A 12,877-nucleotide genomic window follows, 5' to 3' on the forward strand; every position below is an offset into this window, starting at 1 on the left:
AGGAATAATGGAAATATGTCATTCCTAAATTTTCAACCCATTAATCTCAGGTTTCAGTAAGAATATACTGTAGTACTAAATGCCATTTCTATCTAATGCATCCACTTTTTATCCTATTTAGCCTTTATAAACAAGCCAAAGACACATGAAAGCTCTTTAACCACCCCATGAGCCTCTCAATCTTATTCTCAACACAGGCTCCCTAGCTAAAACATTCAAGTTTTAAAAGTAGAGCCTTCAGTATAATCTTGTTTTTTCTGCAGCTAAACATGGTTTGTCCAGCATGGTGTACGGGAAATATCCCTAAAGAAGAAATCAGGAGTCGTGCATTCTGGTCCTGCCTCTTCCCAGCAATAAGTCATTTTAACCCTATGCCTCCAACTTCCTCATTTATCAAAATGTGATAGCACTCCCTTTACCTCAGAATCATGAGAGTCAGATAACATATGGAAGTATTTTTGGAAAGTGTAAAGCACCACACAAACAATCCTACTTTTCTCCAGTTTACATTTCACTACTCTCTTTCAACACTGCCTACTTAGACCTGCATTTTACTTCCCACCACTTATACCCACTCCCTTGTGTGATGAACACTACCATTCAGCCAGTTCAATTTATGACAAACCTTTTTATGATCAGGTTTCCTGGGATGCATTTTGTCATAAAATCAAGGACTGCCTGTACAAATTCTAAGAAATTATTAAGGGATTGTCTTCTAAAAGATGACAAAAGATTTCAGTTTTCCAAGGACGCAAGTACAGCCTTTTACCAATTTCAATTGCATTTAATGAAAACCAGAAGGTTATGTTAGGCTCATTATTCACTGCATATTGTCAGCCTTTTAAAGGCTTTGCTATGGGGAACATATAAAGCAAAGGATTCCAGTACCAGATTAAAATAAAATCAAAACACAAAGCCAAGGGAGGACTAACAAGAAGCACTTTATTTGGAAGGCAAACAGGTTATTACAGTGAGGGGATGGCAGAGGTCATGGTGTTAAATGCTCATTACAAAGTACTTCAGAGGAAGAATGGTACAGAATCTTCCCTGTATTTCCCACCACGAACTTCAAAATAAAATGATGTCTGCAGTAAGTTGTAAGTGTGAAGTATGAAAATCTGCTTGTCCTCAAGTGATGTCATTTCTATCCGAGAACCCATGAAGTGAAAATCTGAAAAACAGTAAAAGAATGCAGGTAAATAGACATCCAATACCTTTTAAAAATCTATTAGGGACTACAGATGATCTACCAAATTCCTACCCTAAACTCAAAATCCCTAAAAGACAGAAGACAAGCCCTATCATCTGATTTATGAGCAGTAGATGTAATTCAGCACTAGTGTGCAAAGTGTTTCCACTAGCACATGGAAGCAAGTTTGCAGGAAAGGAAGGTACCAAAAAGAACCTCCAAAGACATGAATCCTAAATGCAAGAAAACCCTACTTACAACAGGGGAAGCCACAGATTACCAATCAGGCTTCAATGCTGGCTTTACCAATAACTAGCTATGCAACCTTGCCCAAAGAAATTTACTTTAAATATATTATATAATCTGATCCTCACAACAACCCTCTTGAGTTAGGTGCTGTGATTATTCTCATTTTACTGATGAAACTGAAGCTAAGAGAGATTAGGTGATTTGATCAGGGTCACACAACTCTGTGTCAGGGGCAAGATTTGAACTCAGGTTCTTCCTAACTCCATGTCCAGTACTCTATCACTATGCCACCAGTTAAACTCTAGGCCTCAGTTTCCTCTAGTATTAATTAAAAGTGTTAGGTAATTCCTGAAGTCTCTTCCACCACGACAATTTCAGATTCTAAAACATAGCATTCCTTCCATTCTAGATTTGGGGTTAGGGAACAGAATAAGGCAGAATAAGGTGAAGCATCCAACCCAAAGGGGGTTCAAAAAGGAATCAATATACAAAAAGGACATACGCACACACACACACATACATATACACAACATATAATATATATATACACATAAATAAGCTCCCTTTTGTTAGAGAGAGATAAAAAGGAAAGAGAAGAATATGCCTGAAGTGAAAAGGTTAACTGTTAGTGGAGTGATGGTACCAGGCTAATAGGTTGTTGCAGTTCAGGGCTCTGCTGTCCTGAGTAAAAAGCTAAAAGAGTCACAGAAGGGAAAAGAAGACCATCTGATCTTATATATGGGGTTAGTGGATCTACAGGGTCAGAGCTTAGAGATAAGATTTTATCACTTTTTTGACTGTTTCTTCTGAATCAAGTCACCAATGATGTTTTTTATTAAAATACATGAGTGTGGAACACTCCTGTGACAAGAGGGGTGAGAATCAGGAGAAAGGGAGTAGCATGAATATATTACTCACACAACATTTGCACCAGATGGTGTTATCAACGTCCTAACTTAAACACACAATGATCTCAACAACTAGCTCCATTCAACTTTTCAAAGTTATGTCCTGTCCAATGCAAACTAAACCCAAGCCTAATAAATGTTTATTGAATGCAAATTCACCAACGTTGGCCATTTCCCTGTTCCCCAGGAAGTGCTAATTAAGAGCATTAGACTGACGAGGGTATTTCAGTCAAAAGAAAAATGCTCAACAAATTTAGAATAAAAATACAGTTTAGAACACATGGTGAGTTTCTCATTCATCAAAATGAAGTTCTATAAAATATCCTACATTCAGTGATAGGAGGTGGTAAGAAATGTCCCTTGGTGAATATGAATAGCATGCTTCAATGTGGCCCACCAAGGCAAAACTGACTCAGGGACAAAGAATCTCCTGGATGACAATTTTCTGAGAACTGAATAAAGCTCCTGCCATTTCCTTTTTTAGGTGAAAACCATTTTCCAAGGTGATGCCATGAAAGTAGAGGTGGTGACAACCCTTGAAAAGTTAAACCAATAAAAATGAACTCAGCTTAATAGCACAAGAGAAGAATGACAAGTTGGGAACCTGACTTATACAATCTCCCTCCCCTAATGCTGAAAAATACAAAATAGCAGAGTTACCTGTAGAGGAAAAAAAATCAGTGATTAGATCAGTTTTTTAATAAGCTTAGAGCAATCTATGACAATGTATAAGGAATTAATTTCTGCACACACATAATACAAGGCTTTACAAAATCATTTCCATTTGGAACTTTTATTCTTGTGAATAGTGAGCTCTGAATGGGCAGTATTACCAAACAAATTCTCACAAAGCTGGATCTCCTTTGAAATCTGTCAGAATGAGGAGGTTTTCATCCTGGATCCAATCAATAAAAATAAATTGCAAAAATAAAAGCAGAGCTGGTCAATATGAAAAAGTAATTTAACCTCTCTGAGCCTTAACTTACTCAAATGTAAAATGAAGGAGTTGGATAGCATGGTCTAAGTTCCCTTCCAGTCCTAAATCATATCATTCTATGACCTCAGTTTTGCCATTTATAAAAAAGTAACAAGCCTAACATTTGCCATGTAATTTATAAGACTAAAATGAAAGACTATAGTTTTTCATTAGTCTTTGATGAAAAGAATCCTCAAAATTAATATGAAACAGGTATTGGTCACAAAGAATCACCTATGCATTACATGTTAGATAAAAATCCCTATGCTGCAAAACTGCTCCCTTACTTTTGTCCAATCTCAATGAGGGAGTCACTGGAGCATGAGAATAAAAGTAAAAAGTATGAATGAGATTAAATGACTGTATTAAAAAGCATGTATCCTTCAAACAATGATAAACACAGTACAGAAACCAAACCTCAAACACAATGATAACACTTACATTAGAACAAGATTTTTATAGCTAAAGCTAACTTGGAGATCACCTGTCTAGTCCCCCTCATTTTAGAGATGAAGAAACAGAGATCCAGAGAAATTAAGTGAACCAAGGTCACACAGCCAATTACTGTCAACAATGGCAAGTGGTCTTTACATTAGGTCAAACTGCCTCTAACATCAATGGGCTTTTCAGTATGTAATTCTTTTCACCCAAAACACTTTGCACTTGACCCCATAGACAATGAAATGTCACATAATGTCACCAACTCTATTTTACAGGTAGGGAAATGGACACAGGAAGTCAAAATAACAATCACAGAAGCACAGAGTTAAAAGGAACCTCAGGCCGTCTAATTCAACCCTTTCATTTAAAAAATGAAGAAACATACCCAGAGAAGCCAAGATCACACAGGTAGTGACATTCAAGTCCAAACACACACACACACACACACACACACACACACACAAATATATGTATGACAAATTCTTTTACAAATCTCTAATATAAAAACTTTATGTTAAACTATAATCAGAGGATAGGGTTTTCAGTAGGAAAGAGGAGAAAATGTTTTCCTAGTAATTATTCTAAATTATATCAAAAATATTTAGTAATAAAGATAAGGAATTAACTTCACCTCTTAAATAGGTAGAAGCCATGTGGGGAAAGGAATACTAATACACCTAAATGTCATTTTACAAAATACAGGGAATACTGTAGGCAAGAATGCTGGGCTTATAATCTGGAAGGGCTGGGTTCAAATCCCACCACTGCTACTTACTAATTATATACTAACTGCTCTAATCACTTACTCTCTGAGCCTCAATTTCCTCATCATCTAAAAAAATAGGGATAATAAGACTTGCAGTACCAACTTCTTCATAGGACTGTTGTGAAACTCAAATGCGATAACATGTAAAGTGCTTTGCCAACTGTATGTGTTGGGGGTATTATCTGATATGGTATGGATTACATAAGAATATAAGCTCCTTGAGGGCATGGGTTATTTCACTCTAATATCATATTAGTGTCTAGCACAGAGTCGGCACTTTGGTTGTTACTATTATGGGTAGTGTTAGTAAAAGGTTATCGTCAAGGGCAGTTGAATCCAGAACACAAAAGGTGATCTTGGATCTCATCACAGAAATAAAGGAAAGAGCTACACTACCGGAGGCTGGACCTGATGTTTTCTGAGGTACTACCCAGCTCTTTACAGACTCTGTGGACCCTGGGTCCAGGAATTTGATTGCTTTTTTTTATTTGGCTATTCTATATACTTTATTTTTGCATTTAAAAAACAAATCTGATAAGGGATACATGACACACAAAAAAAGGTTAAGAAATCTGCTCTGTGGCCTAGATATCCTATACTTCTACGTCTAATGAAATATGAAGCTGAATTCTTATTTTGAAAAAAGACCCCTTTCTTGGTCTTTACTCTACACTGCCCACGTGTGGAAAAGGCAACTTTTTTTTCACTCAAAGGCTCTTGCATCTCTGCTGCCCTCCCTCGACTAGAAGGAAACAAAGTTTTGCTGACCAAAATGCCGAGTTCCCTGCCCCACACTTCAAGTTCTTGCACATCACAGCAATATGAAATGAAAATGCCACTAGATGGCAGAAGAGTATAAAGAATAGCAGCCCATTCCCACTCATGGAATTTCTACATCATTGTATCTCACTGTAGAACTCAAAAAAGCTGACAGCAGTAGGTGTTCAGCTCATTCTCTACAGCCAGTCCTTCTCCTGGGCAGCAGTTACCCACTATAAATTTAAAAATATCTTTTAAAAATAAGCACTTATACATATGAGAATGCACAATTATAGAAATCAGAAGGAGATAAAGAGTGAATTACTGACAAGCTGATATTGGTAACTTTATGTTTAGTATATTTTTATTGTTAAAATGATCACAGTTAAAAAGGGAAAATATATAGGAATATACTAGAGGATTGTTACTAGTAGAACACAGTCATAGAATCATAAGAACATAGACTGAGAATTCTAAGCAACCTTAGAGGTCATATAATACAACACCCTCATTGAAGAGATAAGGAAACTGAGGCCCAATGAAGTCAAATGCCTTAATCAAGGTCACACAGTCTTGAAACTACAACCCTAAGGCTTGAGGTCTTTTCCACTTGAAGTCCTTTGTAATGCTTATGGAGAGGAAGGGAAAAAACCAATGGACTTAAGAATGAGAAGACATGGATTTGAATTCAGGCTCTGCTATTTATTACTTATGTGATCATAGTAAGTGATGATGATGGTTAGATGGCTAACATGTCAATGTGACAGAGTTAGGATCAAAAATATCTCAGTGGGCTGGCATGATAAGCCAAATCTCAGATGAAATATAATAGGAATAAATGTGAAGTCTGATAATTGGTTTCAGAACATCAAATACCACAAGATTGTGAACTATGGTCTTCCCTTTCTTCCCCCTCCTCTCTGACCAAAGGGCAAAAAGCTTATGCCCAAGCTTATTCTGTTCTTTTCTAATTTCTGTTTACTTTGAATTCCTTTGCCAGATAAATAAATTTCAATCTAAACAGCTGATTATTTTTGTATCATCCTATAACATTATGAGCTCCTTGCAGGCAAGGACCACATTTTGTTTTTCTTTCTATCACCAATATGATGCCTGGCACATAATAGATACCTAATAAATGCTTGTTCCCTTTACTTGACTTACAGGAGGAACAATATTTGGGTACTGGTATACAGAGATAGGGAAGGAATCAGAGTTTAAACCCTGTATGTACCAAGTTTTCTTCTGGCTGGATGCTGAGCCAAGTTGAAGGAAAGAATTCTATTATTTTGCTTTATTAGCAATTTTCAAATAAACTTCCCAAAAGGAAAAAATATATATCAAATACCAGATGGAGGAAATCTGGCTAGACAATACTTTACATAAGAAAGATTTGAGGTTTTTGGTAGACTGCCATTCAGGCACAACAGCCAAAAAAAGCCAATGTTCTCTAAGAAAGGCAGAGTGCCCAAAACAAGAAAAGGGTCAGTCCCAACCTTGGGTCAGATCATGCCTATGTTTAGTTTTAGCTGCCACCTTTTAAGACATCAACAAAAAGAAGCACTCAAGAAGACTAGCCAGAATGGTGAGGCCTCCTCATTCTCCAACCCCAAGGTAGCACATAAGTTTCCCAAAGTCAAGGACTTCCTTTTGCCTTGGTATCCCCCAGTACCAAACACATAACAGGTACTTGTTAAATATTTACCAAACTAAAATTAACTTGAGACCTCACCATATGAGAATTAGTTGAAGGAAGTAGGGCTATTTAGTCTAAAGAAGGGAATAGGTAAGACATTCCAGATGTCTAAAAGTATTTGAAGGACTGTTACGTGAAAGAAAGATTAGACTCATTTCTCTTAGCCAGGAGGGCAGACCCAGGGATAACAGAGAAAGTACGTGAGCAAATTTTGACTAGATCTAAGAAAAAGTTATTCAGAAATTCTGAGGCTAGACCTCAGAAAGCTGTGGGTTCTATATTCCTAGAGGTCTGCAAGTGAAGGATGGATTAACATTTGTTAGGAATGTCTTAAAGACATTCAGGTACAGGTGGAACTAGATGGACTTAGAAATCCTTCCAACTCAGATTTATAATTTTTATAAATATTTTCTCATCAGTTAATGAAAATATCTACATTCTCCTCTCCTCACCTCCCCTGACTACCACATAGTTGTTATATAAATTAAATAAGGCAATATAGGTAAGGAGTTTTCTAAACTTATTAAATAACTATAAAAATGTAAGCTCCTATTGTTCTCTCCAATTCTCCTTTAATGGAAAAAAATGCTTTTTGCTACCTGCCTCACAGAACCATTAAAGTGTTCAGCAAACTTTAAAGTACTATGTAAATGTGAACTACTATTATTAGAACTACTATTAATATTTTAATCCCTCTACTAGAATAAATTCCATGTAGATAGGAAGTCTTATAATGAAGGAGTAAAATGTAGAGCAACAGAATTCTACAATTAAAACTTTGTTACGATGCACCCTGAAAAAGAATCACTACCCAAGTACCTACTATAGGTACCTATATTTAAAAATCACTATATCTAATTCACAGGGTTGTCACCCACTACAACCTCTATGGCTAACAAACTCCCACCACCACCCCTCCAACCCTTTTCTCTCTATCTCTATCTCTGTATTACTTAATTACTAGCTATCTGGGGGTCAACTATACCCAACTCCTACCTCCAGTTATCATTCCCTTCTTCTTCCTCAACGATATGCTATCCACATCTCATACCAACTCTTCTGATCATTTCTACTATGCCCTCTGGAATGCTCTTTTCTTAATGAAAAAAAAACAAAACAAAAACAAAAAACCCAACTCCTTTCATTCTGGATGAAATTTTCTCATAAGCCTTCCATCTACTTGCTCTGAGTCCTGGCTTTTCCCAGAAGACACTGAATTCCTAGTCATCCTCTCCAGCCCCAAACTGTACCTTCACTCACACCCCTTAATACATTGGTCTTAGAGAAGAAATCAAAATATTCCTTATTTGCCAGTGCTACTTCCAGATTCTCCCTTTGCAAACATCACTTAGCAACCTCACTTCACTTTTCTATCTTCCCAATGTAATGTAGAACTTATACTTCTAAACAATTCAACTCCATTATTCCCAAATTCCTTACCCAACTGTCCTACCACCACTCATTCCCTGCCAAACCCTAGCTTTAGATTACTTCCACATCTCTATCTTCTACTTCTGCTTACACATTGCTGAATAAAACTAGAAAAGTCTCAACTTCAACAGGGCTCTCCCTACAGCAAAGCAATCTTTTTATCTCCCTAATGGATTCCCTCTCTTATTCTCCAAAGAAACTATTCCAAACCTCCTCTTCTCTCCATAAGCTACGCACTTTCCCTTTCATCTGAGGACCTGACCTCTTACTTTACTGAGAAAACTGAGGCCATTCACTTCCTCCTCTCCCTTCATCTCCAAACCCCTTCATACCATCTCCCACTCAATTCTTCTTTCCTTCCATTTCTAATAATGAGATACCCCTTCTCCTTGCCAAGACCTAGACATGTGCTCTCGATCCTAATTGCACCAATCTTCTCTGGCAGACTGAACCTTCAATCACTCCTCCCCTCTAATCTTCAACTATCTTTTCTATTGTCTTTAAGTATGCCCAAGACTCCCTCATCCTCAAAAAATATGTATCACTAGCTTGCTTCCCCACAACTTTCCCTCAAGCTATAGTCTTTTATCTTGCCTCCCTTTCTTAGCCAAACAGCTAGAAGATATCTATACCCATTGCCTCCACTCACTCCTCAATTCTTTGTGATATATTCCTTTTCCCATTACATCAACCAACTGAAAACTGCTCTCTTCAAAGTTATCAATGGTCTCTATCTAATGGTCATTTCTCAACCATCATTTATCTTGACCTATCTACCACACTGATATAACTGACCACTTTTTACTCCTGGATATTTTTTCTTCTCCAAGTTTTCATGACACTACTCTCTCAAGGTTTACATTCTACAGGCCTGACAGCTGCATTTCAGTCTCCTTTACTGTTTCATCATCCATATCATGCCCTATAATTGGAAGTGTTCCCTAAGGTTCTATCCTAAATAACCACCCCCACTGCCAAATCTTATTTCTTTCTCACTTGGTGATCCTTTCAGCTCCCATAGGTTCAATTATCATCTCTATACACATAAATATACATTCCAGCCTCAGTCTCTCCCCTGAACTTTAGGCCCACATTACCAAATTACCTATGGGATATTTCAAACTAGATGGCCCAGGGATATATCAAACTCAATATAACCAAAATTGATTTATCTTTTCTCCCAAACTTCCCTATTCCTATCAAAGATACCATAACTTTTCTAATATCTCTTGTTTATATTTTGACATAATCCTCAACTCCTTACTATCTTCCACATAATCAATCATTTGTTAAATCCTCTGTTCCTATCTCAACATCTTTCTCATCTGACTCTTTTTCTGTCTATTCATTTTCATTCAGGCTCTCATCACTTCTCATCTAGACTATTACAATGACCTCCTGTTTGTTCTCCCTGCTAAGTCTCTTCCCAGACAACTGCCAAAACAATTTTCCTTGAGCCCATAGTCTGTATCTGACCAGTTCACTCCTCTACTTAAAAAATTCCAGTTGCCCCATATTATACCTAAGATAAAATATAATCTTCTTAGCTTTAAAAGTCCTTCCCCCAAACTATCTTTCCAACCTCATTATGTACTCTCCCCTTTACAAAATCTGTAATACAGCACTTTTTGTTCCTCACACACAAAACTTTATCTCTCATCTTCATTACCAGCCATTCCTTATGCCTGGAATAAACTCTCTCCACATATCCTTCTCATAGGAAGGATTCTATTCCCCTCAGAGATGGCTCAATACTTCTATACAAAGTCATTTCTGAACCCATGAACTGCACCTCCCCATCTTGTATTATTAATATGCCAACATGCTGTCTCCTTCAACAGAATGTAAACTTCTTAAAGGTAGGGACTGATTCATTCTTTGTATTTATATCTTTCACACCCAGGACAGTATATAGTAGTAGGTCCTTAGACAGTAAATGCTGTACAAAATAATATAGGAAAAGTACTTTTAAAACACTATATAAATGTCAGCTTTTAGTATTACTATTTTGCTACATAATTCCAATTGTCTTAATTTTTCCCATTTAAATTAGATTCTGGTTTATAGATAACCCCAAGTTCTGGCAAAGTCAGAATGTCATAGATATATGACATTCAGTCAAGTGTTTCAGTCCCCTTCTCCCACACAACTACCAAACTTGATTTTTATCTGTTAAGGATGCCCAAACTTTTTGTCTTCTTCTTCCTAGGTTGCGATAAATTACACAAACTCACTTGGAAACCATATTATGGATGTGTTTGCACACAGACCTGAGTTAACGGTATTAGAAAGCCCAAAGTAAGTGTGGATGAAATGGCAGTGGAGCAGAATAGAAGGTGAAATGAAAGCCCTTGCGAAAAAAATCCCTTTGGTAGTTTCTGAAAAGTTTTCTATAAGCAGCTTACCTATATATGGAATGATTTTATAGACCAATCTAGAATTGATGGAGTTTGCTGTATCATGGACAAACAATTTCAAACAAAACAGGTGGCCCTAAGTTGCTGATTTGGTCTGCAGTATGCAGTTCCTACTGAACCTGCTTTTTTGTCTCCTATTGTCCTAATTGTGAAATGTTAAGTTCCCTGCAGCAGATGCGTCCTCCAATAAAGAGAGTTGTTTTTTTTTCTGGTTGGGCAATGGGGGTTAAGTGACTTGCCCAGAGTCACACAGCTAGTTAAGTGTTATGTGTCTGAGGCCGCATTTGAACTCAGGTCCTCCTGAATCCAGGGCCGGTGCTCTATCCACTGCGCCACCTAGCCGCCCCCAATAAAGACAGTTCTAAGAAATAATTTCCCATGAGACTGTACCTTGGGCTTTGAGAATATTTTTGCCATGCTTTCTCTGCCCTTGTCTTGGTCAAACACCATGACAGCTACAAAAGTGGATCTGATTCAGGTCAGATATCTCCAAATAACATGTGCCATCCAGGAGAGCTTTGGTCAGGGCTCCCAACAGATATCTGGGTTGTCTGCTAGTGTAGAGATGTCAATATTATTCTGTCCTCTTTAAATATATTCAAAGTCTTCCACAGCTGATAGTACTCTGCGGTCTTGTATGCTATCCAGAGCGCAAAACTATGGTTACATATAATATGTGAATAACACAAATTTACATAGGTTTGGGGGAAGCAATATTAGATATAGAGTGTACAGAACTGTGCTGGATAGCATAAGTCTCAAACAGTCTTCGGGCCACGAGGGTGATAAAAAGGAAGGGAGAAAAAAAGTTCTCCCCCAAAATTAGAAGAACAAATCAGTTAACAAGTATTTATTACATGCCTATTATGTATCATGCATATCATTATTTTTATAAGATAATGCCCTATTTTATTAATATAAGCTTATCTATATATATTATATATAATACACATATTATATAATAATATAATATTTTTAATATTATTTATGCTTGCACAGACCAGGTGCTCAATCAGTTAGCAGCCTGATTTATTGTTGACTTAGAAAGCTACAGACCCTGTGAAATATCTGGGAAATCCTCACAGATCAGAAATTCTGCGTCAAAATCACCACACTAAATTTAAAGAAATACCATTTTTAAACTAAATCAAAATGATTAAAAAAAACTTGAGACTTCATGTATGTGAGTTCTATGCATCAATCTTACAAGACTTTAAACTTCATATTAAATAGAGCAAAACATTTAATTTTCAACTTATGGTAGTAAGTTTACTCTTTAGGCAAAGTCAGAAAGCAAAAAAGGAAAATCTATTGAAGCATCTACATTTTAAGAAAGTTTGTTTTTAAGACAAAATTAGAAAAGCAAAAGAGCCAATCATTCACATATCAAAATTCTAAGTCATCTATTTCCTTCATTCTCCAATTTCTTCTAATAGGTAAACTAATTCCAAAGGAAAAAGTTTAATTTACCTATCTACAGAATTAATTTAATTTTAAAATTCCATTTTGCTCTAAGTTCATTCATTATAAGCACTCCCAGAAGTCTACCTCAAAAACTTCTGGATTTAGAAACAAAAAGGTTTTGTTCTTCTCAAGACCTTGTTACTTAAAAACCACATGCCCCAATACTGAGTTTTCAAATTAATCCCCAACTCACCAATTTACTTCAGAATTGTTCTTTTCTCCTTCAGTTAAATGAATTTCAGCTAAAATACCAGGCTCTACAGTGTCCTACAAGTTTCAGCACCACTTAAAGCTATTAAAATTAAAACTATTAAAGCTCCAAACCACACTAAGACTTTTAGGACACCCTGTATTTTAAGCCATATAAATACTAAGTCATATAAAAAACTAGGATAACTATGTGCTTAAAGAAGAGGTTATTATTTTTCAAAAAAATAAAAATGATAACAATAATAATAACATAAATAAAACTAAAATTACGCTGTTATTCTTTTCCAGCATGGCACTGTGCCAGTATTCAGGAAAGATCAGTGTCTACATATTAAAGAAATACAACCAGCTTTCTAATATAATTTTACAAA

At 36.4% G+C, this 12,877-nt stretch overlaps 1 protein-coding gene across 1 annotated transcript in view; it reads right to left on the bottom strand.

The window, feature by feature from the left end:
* Positions 1-921: 921 nt before the first annotated feature.
* DAD1 (defender against cell death 1) overlaps positions 922-12,877 on the bottom strand; it is a 39,701-nt gene continuing 27,745 nt past the window's right edge. The window contains exon 3 of the mRNA XM_027843146.1: positions 922-1,171. The gene's annotated coding sequence lies outside the window, so the exon portion shown is untranslated. The remainder of the gene's footprint in view (positions 1,172-12,877) is intronic.

This window comes from Vombatus ursinus, unplaced genomic scaffold (genome assembly GCF_900497805.2).
Source record: "Vombatus ursinus unplaced genomic scaffold, bare-nosed wombat genome assembly UNPS02014894.1, whole genome shotgun sequence".
NCBI classification, from domain to species: Eukaryota; Metazoa; Chordata; class Mammalia; order Diprotodontia; family Vombatidae; genus Vombatus; species Vombatus ursinus.